This window comes from Heptranchias perlo, chromosome 31 (genome assembly GCF_035084215.1).
Source record: "Heptranchias perlo isolate sHepPer1 chromosome 31, sHepPer1.hap1, whole genome shotgun sequence".
Classification (NCBI taxonomy): domain Eukaryota; kingdom Metazoa; phylum Chordata; class Chondrichthyes; order Hexanchiformes; family Hexanchidae; genus Heptranchias; species Heptranchias perlo.
Genome location: NC_090355.1, coordinates 12,969,871 through 12,985,311, shown reverse-complemented (window position 1 = coordinate 12,985,311; position 15,441 = coordinate 12,969,871). Strand labels below are relative to the sequence as shown.

The following is a 15,441-nucleotide window of genomic DNA, read 5'->3' as shown; positions in this document are numbered from 1 at the left end:
CACAGACAAGAGCTTCCTAACATTTACTTCAATTAATGAAAGAAAATCTGACTTTGTGAAATGGTTCTTGTCTGTAACCTTTGTGCTGCTGGTAAAGGTTATAGCACTTTCAAATATCATGTAATTCAGTTTTGATAGTAAAATGACGATATCTTTGATTTGAATATTTCTCCTACAGCCTTTACTTGAGCTAAACAGTGCCTCTGCTTCAGATTGAGCAACTTCTCATCCATTAAAATAGATCCAAATACACCCAAGGTCGATCTATTCAAACTTCAATAAAAATATAAACCTAGAAATTACTGTTGGTGATATTAGTGAACAAATGCTCGATGCATTCATGTGACATTCCTTTATTTACAATTCATCCACTAATATCACCAACAGTAATTTCTAGGCTATAGACTTTGTCCATAGTTTTATTCACATTGTTTGCTTTATGTTTTCTCTCCAGTTAATTTTCAGTACGGTCTCAACTGCATATAGCGGACGCGTTCGTGCTAACGCAATTTGCCCATTATACATGGTGGGCAGTAAAACTATAATAGGCTGTAGTGTAGGGTGTTTTGGGGTTGTTCTCTCCCTATTGATCGGTGCAGATATCTAGTCCCCAGTCTAGCCAAGGAACACTTATACCTCACGAATCGGAGGTTCAGGAAAACGGGACTTATGCTAACGCACCTGGTGATGGATCACGTAGCCGAATAGCACAGAGAACACACAAACTCGATGTTTGAATTGAATTGGAATGTTGGTTTTATTATACTGTCAACACGAAGAAATTAACGATAAAAACGGTCCTACACAGTTCAGTGAGTTACACACACCCACTACAGTACTTTATCCCGCTAAACTAAGAGGTTGGTGGGGACCCTGGAGACACCTATCACACACACACATGTATGGTCGAGGCTCACCAATCCTGTGCACTTGCAGGTCTGGCTGACCGGTTCTCTCACGTAGGGTTCGGGTGGAAAAATAAATGACCAGGAACTAAGAGGAAGAGAGAGAGAGAGAGAGCTGGAAAAGAGGTAAGAGCTAAGAAGCAAGAGAGCAAGAACCAGAGACAGCAAACAAGAGCAAAAAACAAGAGACCAAAAGCAAGAGAACAAACAAAAAAGCCAAGAGGGGTTTCGAGCTTCCACTTATATACCCCTCTCTTACAATAGTTTTCGTCGTTAAATGAGGCACTTCCATGTCTGTTTAAACAGTTCTTACAAAGTCCTTAAGAGTCCTTGATGACTTTTGATGGTCTCTCATCATGTTGCAATTGCTTCTCTCGATGGGCCATTGTTCTTCAAATTCATTCCGATCGTCGAGCACTTGTCACACAAGGCACCCTTTTCATCCCACGTCCTAGGTGTTGATTGGTTTTGCATCAGAACCGAGGCATGGCTCCTCCATGTCTGGAGCAGTTGCCTCTCTCAATGGTCTACTGCCTCTCGAATTAGTGCTGATCGTTGACCACCTGCTGTAGGTTTTGCATTAAAACAGAGACATGTCTGAAGCAGTAATTCTCCCACCTTCACTGTGTATGTTGTTGATTCGTCTGGTGACCTCTCACCTATCCTTCCATTTTAGGATTTTGATCAATGGCCAAAGTTTTCCATACTCAGGGAAAAGGTGGAATTCCCAGAATTCTTACAGTAGCAATGAAATAACTCCCGTAGTTGTTAACAATGCGAACAATTGATTGAAGCTGCCTGCAGTTTCCACTTACCAACTGCCTCCAGTGCGAACAGCTGATTGAAGCTGTTTGAAGACCTGATTTTGCCTGAAATCAGTGGAGCTGTTGAATCGCTGAGTACTGAACTGCACAAAATAGTTGGCGCAGTTAATACTTTTTAAGTGGTGCCATTGTAATTGGTGCCTATGGTAATGACAAATGGGTAGCACCATTTGCCCGATATAGGCCGCTGTCCGTCATAAGCATGAATGGTATAAGTGATGGGGACTGTATCGATTTTGACTGTCACGTGCCCATATACGGACGTGAGCCAATGTAACAGTCCTGTCTATTTGGGTTGTCTATCATTGAGCATGTTTTTTAATACCATGCAATTCCTCAACCAAACTGGTGTGTTATTTCAGGTGACATTTGCAGTGATGACTTAGAGTTAGGATTTTTAATTTAATATTGTAGGAATCTAAATATCCTCAAAATATTGACCTGATGACTAATGTGAAGTTTATGTCATTGTGGTAGTCTTGAGTTCAATCACTTTATACGAGGGCTGCCAATGTCAGTGTTTAAACTTAGTCATGATATCAGTAAAGTCTGATTCATCCAAAGAAAAATGATCTCCTTGACATCGATGGCAATGACAATTGTATCCCTAGAGGAGATAAATCCAATCGAAACATGCTTCATGAGAGAGGTTTTTTTGGTCCGAGTTTCAACTCAACACGTCAACAAATTGTAAAAATTCAAACCGGGCCTCTTATTTCTTAAAATTGTACCAAAATTTGATGTACATTGTGAACACAAAAGCAAGATACTGCAGATGCTGGAAATCTGAAATAAAAACAGAAAATGCTGGAAGGGTCTTATCATTCTGAATAGTTTGACAAGCACATTAATGCCAAGTATATAAATGGCTGTCAGTTTCATTTAAAAGCCCTGCATGAATTAACCTCCATTACTTTAACTTTATTAGTTCATATTCCACGGGCGAAGGGTGAAAAACAGTTTTCATAATTTTAATTACCATTGTGGGAGAAAAGTATTGGCATTGAATTTAGAAATTTGCAGTCTGGTTGCCTGTATGTAATATTTCTAAATCATTCAGCGTGATAAGCTGTTCCCGTGTTCATTTTGTTTCTGTTCAGCATATTAGCCCAGTTGCCCTTTTTTTTTTAACATTTTGTGAAAATGCTTCTTAAAAATAATTCATCATCATTCTGAACACCAAGGGCCATATTTGCTTCTTTTTCTGAAAAAAAAGCTTAAATGCTGTTTTTTTGTTAGAATTTCACAAATGCCAATCAAAATGGTGGCCGAGCATAATTTTTCCTAAAAGCAATTTTGTGAAACACAAATTTGTTAATGAAGATGACAAAAAAATCTCCAGCAAATCACCTTCTCTTTAGTAACACAGCATTTCAAATAGTTAAATTGACACCTGACCAGTACAACTGACCAAAGGTTGGAGTACCTGCCTAGATGGTGAACTCAGACCCAATGATGAGTGCTACCAGCTGAGCCAAGCTAATAAACCTTTGTGCCATATTCACAATAGTGGGGAAATGTTATGTTCCACCTATTGGCCCCGAAATCACACAGGAGTTCTACCAGACTCCCTGGCAGAAGCCTCGGGAGATAGGTGTTTCAATCATTTATATTATTTGCCTGGGAGTTCTGTCAGAAGACTGGTCATATAGAACCTTGGTTAGACCACACTTGGAATACTGTGAACAGTTCTGATTTCCATATTATAAAAAGGATATAGAGGTACTGGAGATGACCTGATAGAGTTCTTTAAGATTATGAAAGGGTTTGATAGGATAGACGTAGAGAAGATGTTTCCACTTGTGGGGGAGACCAGGGCTAGTAGCCATAAATATAAGTGGCAGGAGTAACTATGATTCTCTTAAGAAAGCACCCTGGGAGAGTTATGGTTAGTGTAGCTGCGACCCTCTTCTAAGTTCTCGGTCGCAGTGAGCCGTGCCTCCTCGTGATAACAACATACAAACGTTGGCTGAATGGGCTGTTCAAAGAACTTAGGAAGTATGAAGAGTGATCTGCAGAGATCCAGCGGGGGTATTCTGGCCACTCAAGTTGTCCCCAGAATACAACAGGGTGGTCTGGCGGAGATCACCCCCCACAGGAGGGAAACATTAAGAAAACTGAGTCTGTTCATTTCTGGTTGGGATTTCCAGGCAAAAAACCTTCTCCTCTGTGGGTTTCAGCGCCCCAGACGTAAAGTGCAGAGCTGAACTGCTGGACTGCCTCCTGCAGCGTCAGCAACATGGCCTCTATTAAAGATCACAGGAGGGCGATATATCGAGAAGATCAACAAACGCCCACCAGGAAATCAATCAGGGAACACTGGGCTGGAATAATCCCAAAGACCAGGGGACCCTGAGGAGTGTTCTTATGCTGGTGTGGTCGACGTCAATATTCACCAAAAGCAAAGGCGAGTTCACCCTTTATGAGCAATTCATGGACATAATTTTACCATTTTGTATTTTTGTGTCTATGTTACTTTTTTAACCATTATGATCTATGATACAGCCATTTTACTATTTTATTATGCATTATTTTAACTGACGATTTTATTTCTGGAGTCTATAGATGTGTAACTGTCCAGGGTACGCTGCACTGTATATGTTTTTATCTTGTTCTTATTCATGTTTTAGCTCGTTACTTCAACTATTTTACTCGTAATAATTGCTGTTTTTTATAATTACTACATAATATTTTAATTTCATGATTTTAATTATTTTATATGCAATATTTTAATGTTATTATTTTAATCATTTTACCTTATTAAAGACTTTTAATATTTTAGTAACCGGAATATAAAATCCAGTTTATCTCCATTGAGAATACCAATGCTTGGTGCAATTCTGTGAATCAGTGACACCTCCTTTTTGTATCACAATGCCCTGTCTTTCCTCTCCCTATAAACCTGCTGCCTCCCTCCCTCCAGCAGTGACATTTCACCTGAATTGATATACTGGATGAGCCACTTAAATACTCGTAATATACACTCATTTAATGGATTTGATTCCAATAATCACTAATAAATCCAGTAGGGAATTCAGGAGAAACCTCTTTTCCCAGAGCGTGGTAAGAATGTGGAACTCGCTATCATAAGGAGTAGTTGAGGCAACTAGTATAGATGCATTAAAGGGGAAACTAGATAAATACATGAGGGAGAAAGGAATTGAAGGATATGTTGATGGGGTTCGATGAAGAAGGTAGGGGGGAGGCTCCTGCAGAGCATAAACAATGGAATGGCCCTGTTGGGCAGAAAGACCTGTTGCCATGCTGTACATTCTATGTAATGTAGCAATTACTATGTAAACAGTTTCAATGATGTAGCTTTTGCATGGGGCTATAGAGCAGCTTATGACTGCCATGTAAATGCAAATAATTTCAGGATATGTATGTCTTTTCTTGATCTACATATGCTGTAGTGCAACATTATTCATAAGAAAGCTTTCCCAACTGCCCATATAAAGAAGCTCTAGCCAAAATGGAGTAAGGGTTGCCATGATGGTAACTGTGACAATCATTTTGATATAGTGTGCAGCCATTACAAAGCCTTAAACACGGATCTAGAATTAAGGTGTGTTGTATATTTATAGACATTTATTAGGTCTGGAAATTCAAATAAAGTAATTATTGCATCATTTTTTAAAATACAGGCTTTGTTGAACTCATGGTGCAAATCATGTGTACGCATGTACAAATATTTAATACATTTTGCAATATTGCAAGAGATTTTAAAACAAACAGTAATATACTTTACAGATCAACCCTAGAGTTACATAGAGTTATATAGAGTCTACAGCACAGAAACAGGCCATTCAGCCCAACTAGTCTATGCTCCACACGATCCTTCTCCCACCCTTCTTCATCGAACCCTATCAACATATCCTTCGAAATGGATACCCTGTTCTTATCCAGAATCTACACAGATGATGGTAGATTCTCTAGTTCCTGCAGCTGGGGTTATTGGAGTGCCTGGGAGCATTGAATACAGGAAAACCTGGGTGGGGAGGAGTGCACGCCCGATGTTCCTGCTCTTTCTGTGCCCTGCCTATCCAATAACGTCGAGTAACAGGAATTGGAAAATCTGACCCATGCACTTTTCAACATGGGGTCACTGATTAGCAATCAGGAGCAGGAACTCTGACTGATTTTTCTTCTTTCCCTCACCCATTGGCACTAGTCTCCTTACTGCCACTCAGGATGAGATGAGATTCAGGATTAAACCTGAAGCTGTCACTTCACATGGCTTAGTTCCAAACTGCTGAGTGCTTTAACTAACTGGGCCATCAGGGCACCCAGGTGTGTTTTGTTTTAACGTGCTTTACTTTTACAATGTAGCAAGGTGCCTATTTAGAAATTCTGCATTTTGTTTTAGATTTATTGAAGTTACAAACTTTAGCATGTCTCTGGTGTTCTGATTTGATTGCACTGTTGATTTGTTAGCTGTGGTGTAATGCATTTGAGATATTTTATCTCCTTCTGTATTCTGAAAATTAAACCCTTGGGGAGAAATAAATACATGGGTGACATGTAGACATAAGTGCTTAATATTTAAAGTGCTTGCTCTTAGCATTACTTTCTCCTATAACAGAACACCACCACAAAAATCTGAAATCTTTACTTACCTTTTTAGCTTCGATTTTAGGCTCAGTTAAGGCCAAAAATTAGTGCAATCAGAGCATGATGGTGTGGGAATATGGGCAGATTCTCTCTCCGCCTATAATATGCATTTACAGTAGATACTGGGTGTTTTGAATGGCGGAGTAAGCTCTTTCCATAAAGAGGCAATAGCTTCATTTCAATATTTTAATGGGGGAAATGATGTCCCTGCTATTTTCTGGCTTTTACATCAGACCTGTATTTATTTAAAGAAGCGCCCACATACAAAAGGCACCCCTGCTGGAACTGTTGTATTAAAGGGACAGATGAAGATAAAGTACAGGGTGCTTTAGAAGTGATTCTGTGCTTTTTTGGCTAACACTCTTTTGGCCCACAAAGTTAGTGACATGCTTTCTGCTGTGAGTTTTGACACTGGCACATTTTGCTTGCATCACAGAAATTTGGATAGTGCGCTCCCCTATGGGAAGTCTTTGGGGGCAATTTTGACTTTGGCCGATAGTGTAAAATGGGTGATAGCGAATCGGCAGCCCGTTTTACATCTCTCCCGATTTTTTTATTTCCATTGACTTCATTGACTTAAAATGTAAGAATGCTGAGACTCTGTTACAGTGAACTAATTTCTGTACATTGTTTAAGAGGGATGTTTATTTTTGTTCTAAGTGAGCTCCTTTATTCAACACAATTGATAAAAATAAATAATAGAGCAAAAGATAAATTGTGGCAAATAAATATTTTATCAATGTTTTGGATGAATATATTTTCAGAATATTCTTTGCAGACAGCACCATCTTCCCCTGCAAATGTTTCCATTTACCCATTTTGAAGATACCCTTTACTCCCCGAGGATTAACGGTGGTCATATTACCATTATCTATCATAATACACCATGTGTGAACATGTCAATTATGCCTCATATTCCTAAGGAATGTGATTACATTTCACAGCATTGGGAATCTACCGAGTATACAAGATCATACCTTCATTGTGTCCTCCAACATGGTCGTCTGATTAGCATTAACATCATATTGTGTTATCATTGCTGTGAAGGTGTAGCACATATTTACAGGCTTCCTGTGACTATATGGCAATCTGTAAATGCTAAATACATTTTTTTTAGATTTTGAACTATGACCTTGTGAGTATCCTTTGCATGGCATACTCCATTATAAATCTTATGTGCTTGGATTTGGGCACTGGAATCATGAGACATTGCTTCATAGCCTGTCAACTGAGAGGGAATATGATTGATTGGTATGCAAGACAGGCACAGGCATTCACAGACCAGCCAAGTATCGGTCAGTTCAACTTCCAAGTCCTTAACTAGAAAAGGATTAATGCGTCATGATGCTAGCTGAGGTCATTGGGAATTATCTGTGAAGATATTTCTGGCATTACAAACCACCAGCACTTTCACAGAAAATAACTTTTTCTTGTTAAGGTGTCTGTATTCTCAGTGCAAGCACAGATAGGTATGTTGTGGCATTTGATTACTTCTATTACAATGGGTAAGAGAGCAGTGGCAAAAAAAAAACTGTCTAACTCCCCGTTCTTGTTGTGACACTTTGAAAAACAGTCCTGAGAAAAGGTAGCAGTAAATGAAAAATATCCTTGGATGTTGCTTTGTTTCTGATATCCTTAGTAGCTTCAGCTGGGACATGAAATGTTGAAGTGGCATAGAAGGAGAGAGAAGTTGCCATCTTCATTGGTGCTAGCAATACTTAACTTGTACCCCAATTCCTCTTTGAGCTACACACACACACAGAATCACTGTGTTGGAGCATTTCAGTAAACTTATTCAAGTTCTGGGAATCCGAAGGAATGGTTCTTTTAACCTAACAGAGTCATGATGGCGCCACTAATATCCATCTGCTATTAGACTCTAGAGAATTTCATAAAAATAGTTGCCAGTTATATTTAAAACTGTGTGTTATACCACTTCACAGCAGAATAATAGGAACAGGAGTGGGCCATACAGTTCCTCATGGCTGTCCTGTTATTCAATTAGATCATGGCTGACCTATACCTCTACTCCAATTACCTGCCTTTATTCCATATACCTTGATACCCATACCCAACAAAAATCTATCGATCTCAGTCTTAAAAATTTAAATTGACCCAGCATCCACAGTATTTTCAGGGAACGAGTTCCAGATTTCTATTACTTTGGTGTAAACAAATGCATCCTGAAATCACTCGTAAATGGCCAAGCTCTAATTTTAAGATTATGCCCTATTTTTCTGGACTTCCCCACCAGAGGAAATAGTTTTTCTGTATCTACCCTATCGAATCCCTTTATCATTTTAAACACCTTGATTAGATCACCCCTCAACCTTCTAAATGCAAGGGAATACAAATCAAGTTTATGCAACCTGTCATCATAATTCAACCCTTTAAGCCCAGGTATGATTTTGGTGAATCTCCACTGTAGCTCTTCCAAGGCCGATACATCCTTCCTGAGGAGCAGTGCCCAAAACTGAACCCAATGCTCCAGATGGGATCTGACCAAGGCTCTGTACAACTGAAGCATAACTTCTTCTCCTTTGAATTCCAACTTCCTTGAGAAAGGCCAACATTCCCCTAGCCGTTTTGATTACGTTTTGTACCTGTGCACCAACTTTCAGTGTTTTGCGTACATGGACACCTAATCCCTTTGCTCCTACACAGCTCCTATTCTCTCACCATTAAGAAAATATTCCGATTTGTCTTTCTCAGATCCAAAATGAATGATCTCACACTTCCACACATTGAATTCCATCTGCCACAATTTTGCCCACTCACTTAGTCTGTCTATGTCTGTTTGTAACTGCCTGCTCCCAACTACACAAATTAGTGTGCCTCCTAACTTAATGTCATCCGCAAACTTGGATATACAACTCTCTATTCCTTCATGCAAGTCATTAATATATAACACTCTAACCCCAGAAGTGATGCATGCAGACAGGTTAACTAACTGTGCAACTCTGAAAATAGTACACTGTTATTCTGGTGCTGAGTTTTAATGGTAATATGTTAGTCATTTCAACCCTTTGTTTTGTTCCTAACTTACCAGAGCAAATGTAACACTTGGTGGTCATAAGCCAGAACTTCTTCCAAAGTCAGTCTGGCATTTGTGTTTTCTGAGATTTCACTAAAGTCTTGTTGGAATATATTTTCTCAGTAGAGATTTTTTGGATTTCTTTGATGCTCAAATTCACTACAGATGGCTTTGTTAATAAGAACATAGGCATTAGGAATAGATCCTCATCAGAGAATAGCACTGAATAAGCAATCTTTCATCTTAACTCATTCTGGCTAATTTGTTTTGATGTGAGTCTATTATCGTCATGACAAAAAGTACCTGGCTCTGTGCCAAAATAAAGACCTCATTCTGGCCTTCTTCTGTATTCTAGTTTCTCTTTATCTAAAATATGCTTTGGACTACAAGAACTTGAGTACTTACACCAGTTATTAAAAATGTAGTTGACACATGTTTCTCCTTGAAGGTCAGAGTAACACTTTCTAAACTTTTTGTTTATGAATATTTTAAGTGTATGTCTACATCTGATGTCAAAGCTTTCCTCTTCAACATACAGCCCCACCTATCATCTAGGTGGTGGTTGCACTATTTTAACAAATTGAGGGCAAGGACATATGACACCACATTTTTTCTTCACTGATCTTTTGAGCAGCTCTTTCTAATGCTTTGGGGATCTTAAGGAATCTTAATTATTACAACCTCAACTGGAAGATTTAAATTGTACTCTGTCCACAGATTTGTTCTGTCTCGTACATCCTTCCTGAAGAACCTGGGTTGATTGCAATGCATTTAGTGATTTTTTTACTTGCACATCAATAGGCAATTGAATGATATGCACACTAGCCAGATTGTTTAGACATTTATCGCTTAGACCTTATAAGTTAGAATCATTTACTAGGAAATATTAGTGATTTACAACAGCAGTTCTTTGTGTAGGAAATAATGGCCATGAAACTAGTTGATTTGGGATTAATTTTGGAGTAGTCTTGCTTTCCTGGATGATCCTGGAAGAGTAAGCAGTTTTTCACTCCGCTGCCTCTCCAGGGTCATCCTGGAAAGCAAAGATAATTCCTCGGCTCCTTTTCTCCACTACCAACCATCTCCTCAGAACCCTCTGTTCTGCCCACTTGACCCTTACCTCCAACAACAAGTGCAAGGGGCACATGAAGTTCTTTGTCACTAAGATTGAGGCCATCCGGAAATTACATTGGGGGTTAATCTCTGAGGATATGAAAGCTGTTGAAATATTAATCAACTACTTTGTTATAGTGCTCACAAATGATATAGGGGGAGAATTACCAATATTGAGGAAGCAGTTTAATGGTGAATGTAGATTAGAAATCGTCAGAATCACAAGGAAGGATACATCACAGGGTCCTGAAGGACTAGTCCTCAGGAGACTGCCCCCTCACTGATATTTTCCTGCGCTCACTGAACTGAGAGATTTGTGGCTTTCATGGATTTATGAGTTGCATTGTTGCTGAAAACGTACTTATGCAGGACACAGGAAAGATGCAGACAGTACTGTTGATGCAATGGCCACATTTCCAAGTTAATAGAAAGTGATCTGAATGGCTGAAGAAAGGCTTTTGGCAGCCAGATCAGGAACCCCCTGCTCCTCTTCATAATCCCGTTAACCTGCCTGATGCCCCTTCTGCTCCACGGCCTCTTTTCAGGGCTAAGTTGTGCAACATGCAGAACTAAAGAAATTTTCCTGGAACGTTAGCTGGGCTGTTTTGCAGAACACACCCGAAGCATTGGTTCAACATCCCAACAATACACTTGCTGATTACCTTGGTGGATGCCAGTGTTATGTTTTAGGGTTTCTATAACTCTTTTTTGCTCGAAATATTCTTGGCCTTCATGTTTCAGGCTAGTCTCATAGGTGAGCCCTTGTGTTTGCTTGCCCTGTTATCGAGGTAAAATTTATAGTGTACTCAGGAAATGAACAAATTTTTTCAAATGCTCACAGCTACTACTTCTATCAAATGCGTCATATAGTCCTTCTTGTCTTTGGAAGGTGCCAGGATAACACAACATAAAACCACATTTTAAACTTTGCCTGTCAGACAGATTGCATTGCTGCAGGAGTTCCTCAGGGCAGTGTCCTAGGCCCAACCATCTTCAGCTGCTTCATCAATGACCTTCCTTTCATCATAAGGTCAGAAATGGGGATGTTCGCTGATGATTGCACAGTGTTCAGTTCCATTCGCAACCCCTCAAATAATGAAGCAGTCCGAGCCCGCATGCAGCAAGACCTGGACAACATCCAGGCTTGGGCTCATAAGTGGCAAGTAACCTTCGCGCCAGACAAGTGCCAGACAATGACCATCTCCAACAAGAGAGAGTCTAACCACCTCCCCTTGACATTCAACGGCATTACCATTGCCGAATCCCCCACCATCAACATCCTGGGGGTCACCATTGACCAGAAACTTAACTGGCCAGCCACATAAATACTGTGGCTACAAGAGCAGGTCAGAGGCTGGGTATTCTGCGGCAAGTGACTCACCTCCTGACTCCCAAAAGCCTTTCCACCATCTACAAGGCACAAGTCAGGAGTGTGATGGAATACTCTCCACTTGCCTGGATGAGTACAGCTCCAACAACACTCAAGAAGCTCAACACCATCCAGGACAAAGCAGCCCGCTTGATCGGCACCCCATCCACCACCCTAAACATTCATTCCCTTCACCGCCAGCGCACTGTGGCTGCAGTGTGTACCATTCACAGGATGCACTGTAGCAACTCGCCAAGGCTTCTTCGACAGCACCTCCCAAACCCGCGACCTCTACCACCTAGAAGGATAAGGGCAGCAGGCACATGGGAACAATACCACCTGCACGTTCCCCTCCAAGTCACACACCATCCCGACTTGGGAATATATCGCCGTTCCTTCATCGTCGCTGGGTCAAAATCCTGGAACTCCCTTCCTATCAGCAGTGTGAGAGAACCTTCACCACACGGACTGCAGCGGTTCAAGAAGGCAGCTCACCACCACCTTCTCAAGGGCAATTAGGGATGGGCAATAAATGCCGGCCGCACCAGCGATGCGCACATCCCATGAATGAATAAAAAAAAGATGTATTAATCAGTATAAGAACAACTGAATAGCGGCAGTAAAACAATGTATATTTTTACTGTTGTTTTTAAGCTGCGGCTCCTTAATGCAATAGAACATAATGGGGCAGAAATTACTCACTTGACAACGGCGTTCCTTAATGATGTCCTCTGTCTCCGATGGCGAATTGGAGGAGCAAGTTCACGCCTTTGCACACGTGCACTAAAACCCGGAAATGGTGAACTTGCTCCAATTGGTTTGCCGGTGATTTGACAGCTGCGAATTAAACGGGCATCGCACGCTGCAATCATTGAAATCAATGAAAAATCGCTAACTTACCCATCCGCCCAGCTGGAATGTAACTACTTACACCACCAAAACGTACGCTGAAAAATACCAGGTCTACACTACTTTGTAAAAGTGTAATGACTTTTAATGACTACCAAACAACTAAAAGTTAAATTTTAAAAGTGTGGAATGTCATATTACTCCTTACTGTTATATTTTTTGATCATTAAATAAAAAATATAAAAATTAAAAAGTAAAAAAAAAAAATTTCACTTCTCTTTAATTTAATTCAATTATTTGCTTAGCTCTTTATTAAAAAAATGTTAAATTTTTATTTACAATGACATACAGAATAGTAACTTCAAATGAATGAAGTCTGCTTGCCTGCTTGTGGGTGTGACTTCTCTTCCTGACAGATTCCACGGGTATAATCAGCGGATTAATGAGCGATACCAGTAACCTCAACAACTCCTCCCCATTCACCTACAGGGCTACAATTCTTACTTTACCACTCCCACATGACCATCAAATTATGATTACACATTGCTTCCTCCCTCAGCTCATTGCAGAAATGTAAACCACCACAAAATGCAAATTCAAATCCAAATTTCTAAGTTAACACATGCAATAATTCAAACAAAATGAGACTATTCACCTTTGCGCATTCCCTTAGTGCCTTTTGTTCATGTGCCTTTACCTTTCCTAGTGTTCCTACGAGGTGCATCTCCAGTGGCTGGAGCATGGGTGGTGGGCGGCTGCTGGCCTTCAATGGAGGAGCGTGCAGATGGTCTTGGAGGACCACCTCAAGCCACTCTGGGCTGGGAGGGCCTGGCTACAGACTGCACCATCACGGCCTGGGCTGTAGCAGTCTGGCCTGGCTGGGTGACAGGCAACAGCAAGAACACTGGCAGAGTGACAGTGGTTGGAATGCTGTCATCCTGAGAGAGGACAGTAAGTTTGTTTTCAATGGCGCCACTGCCATTCTCCCGGGGCAGCGCCTCAGCACTGTTGGACCACAGATTGCTGGACTGCTGTGATGCCCTGGAAGCCCCGTTCCACAGTGGAACCCAGAGCCACATGAAGGGATTCGCAAAATTTCACATGTCCCGCCCGCCGAAGATTTATTGGAGTTATTAAAGAAACCCTGGTGTGACTGTGTTTTAAAAAATCCAGGGTCTTTCAAAATGGCTGCGGTCAGACACACGGCCAAAGGCCTGCAGCATTTGAAATTGGATTCTCTTTGAACAATGCAGTTGCATTCATGCTCTGAGGCAATCCATCAACGTTGCTGGCCTACACATCAAAATTCGAGCAGGAGTTATCCCAGGACTAAAGGTAGCCCATCAAGGAACATTCGGAACAATGGAAAGCAGTTATGGAACAGATCAGTACAGGTACCGGCCATTAATGTAAATGGGCCAAAATCGGGACCCCTTTTGTCTCACGTTTTCACGCCCAAATCGGACAATGGAGCAAACTGATGAGGCGCAAAATTAACCCATTACCGGGAGGATATAACTGGGGGCATCCCAGACCTCTCGCTCTCTCTCTCTCTCTTCGCCTTGGCCCGGTGTCCTGCTTGCCTGCTAGCAACCAAGAAGGAAGGCCGTCCAGTATACATCGCAACCACATGTCGAAGGCAGCAGCAGGACACAGGGGCCAGGCCTTTTCGTCTGTTTCACGGTAAGCATTATTTTTTTTCTGGCCGCCACAAGACAACCTAGCTAGGTGTAAGGGGTATTGCTGAAATTGTGATTTTAGAATTTTCCCTCAATGTGTCCGTTTCTTCCACCCCGTTAAGTGTAAGACTGTATTGCATCCATAGCGATTCCATTTATCTTTTGTATAATACTGTTTACCTTGTAGTTTTAGTTTTCTTATTAATAAACATTGGTTTTCCTTGCACCAGTCCACTGGTCTGTTCGTCTGTCCTTATTACTACTCGATAAGTCCTGAGCTCAGAATCAGGAAGGGGAAAGCGATTCGAAACCGCACAGCGGGCAGGGCAGCTCAGGAAAACATAACTGGCTGACCTACGATAAGCCCCGGAAACAAAACACCTTACACACAATAGCAGCAGTCTGAGCTTCCAAGGCAGCAGGCTGAGCTCCAAACACAGCAGTCAGACCTTGGATGGCAGATGTTTGTGCTGTAATGGAAGCTGTGACATAGGTCATCAGATGCTGCATCATGATGAGTTCCATAAGTGTGCTGATGGAGATGACAACTCGTTCCACGTGGGAAAGGATGGGCTCCAAGCTCTGTGCAAAGCCCTGTACCAAGTTGAAGCTGGACCCCTCCATGCTCCTTGACATTGTGCGCAGGCTTTCTGGCAGGCTTTCCAGTGCATCAAGCATTTGGTTGTGTATGCCCATCAGCCTTCTTCTGTAGCCTGGCCCATCGATTTCATCATCTGACTCCTCTGCAGCAGAACTAGTGTGTGACCTCGCCCAACGGCTAGCTGGCATCTGCAGTAACTGTTCCCCCAGCCCCGGTTCCTGCGCACTCGTGCCCAGTGTCTCATGATGTGCAGATCCCTCCTCTAACCTCGCCTCTAAAGTACGCGCAGTTTCTCTCTTTGCAGGTTACAGGGAGATGCACTGACTGGGATTTTATACTTCAGCGTTCCCTAGCCTGAGTGGAAACTTTCAGGCTGATCAGCGCAGAATCGGAAAATCCGATACGATAAATATGTGAAAATTTAAATAATTTCCACCTAAATTCCAAAAAGAGCTG

At 41.4% G+C, this 15,441-nt stretch overlaps 1 long non-coding RNA gene across 1 annotated transcript in view; it reads right to left on the bottom strand.

Moving 5' to 3' along the window:
- Positions 1–751: 751 nt before the first annotated feature.
- The window catches only part of LOC137300392 (uncharacterized), a 33,564-nt gene continuing 18,874 nt past the window's right edge, over positions 752–15,441 (bottom strand). Inside the window, exons 5-6 of the long non-coding RNA XR_010958069.1 lie at positions 12,559–12,693; positions 752–2,515 (exon numbers count right to left, since the gene is read on the bottom strand). This is a non-coding gene — a long non-coding RNA (uncharacterized lncRNA). The remainder of the gene's footprint in view (positions 2,516–12,558; positions 12,694–15,441) is intronic.